At 25.5% G+C, this 381-nt stretch overlaps 1 protein-coding gene across 1 annotated transcript in view; it reads right to left on the bottom strand.

The window, feature by feature from the left end:
• Window positions 1-381, bottom strand: part of LOC108685555 (nuclear pore complex protein Nup88) — a 69,196-nt gene that overhangs the window by 67,826 nt on the left and 989 nt on the right. The gene's annotated exons all lie outside the window — the stretch shown is intronic.

The raw sequence follows: 381 nt of genomic DNA, 5'->3' as shown, positions 1-381 counted from the left end.
ATATAGAATATTCAAATTTTTATATTTTACTATTCCACTTACAAACTGTAGTCATTCTATAAATTTGTTATAATCAATAAGAAAACAATACGTATTCTTTATATTTTAGAACAGATACTTTGTATAATGATCAATCTCACCAAACATTTATCTCTTAACATCTCTCTCTTATTGTTCTTAATTATTTCACATTGCACATTTCGTTTAAGGTGCCTCCAGACAATATGACTAACTTTGTTAAATATTACACATTGCTAAATATTAATTCAATATGAATAATTATGTATGTCATGTATATGATATTTGCTAGTTAGTATACGTTTGCTTGTTAGTAACATTGGCCATATCTGGAGGCGCCTTTATATTTATCATCAAATAAAA

Source organism: Atta colombica, unplaced genomic scaffold (genome assembly GCF_001594045.1).
Source record: "Atta colombica isolate Treedump-2 unplaced genomic scaffold, Acol1.0 scaffold155, whole genome shotgun sequence".
Lineage (NCBI taxonomy): Eukaryota > Metazoa > Arthropoda > Insecta > Hymenoptera > Formicidae > Atta > Atta colombica.
This window is presented reverse-complemented; position numbering and strand designations above follow the sequence as displayed.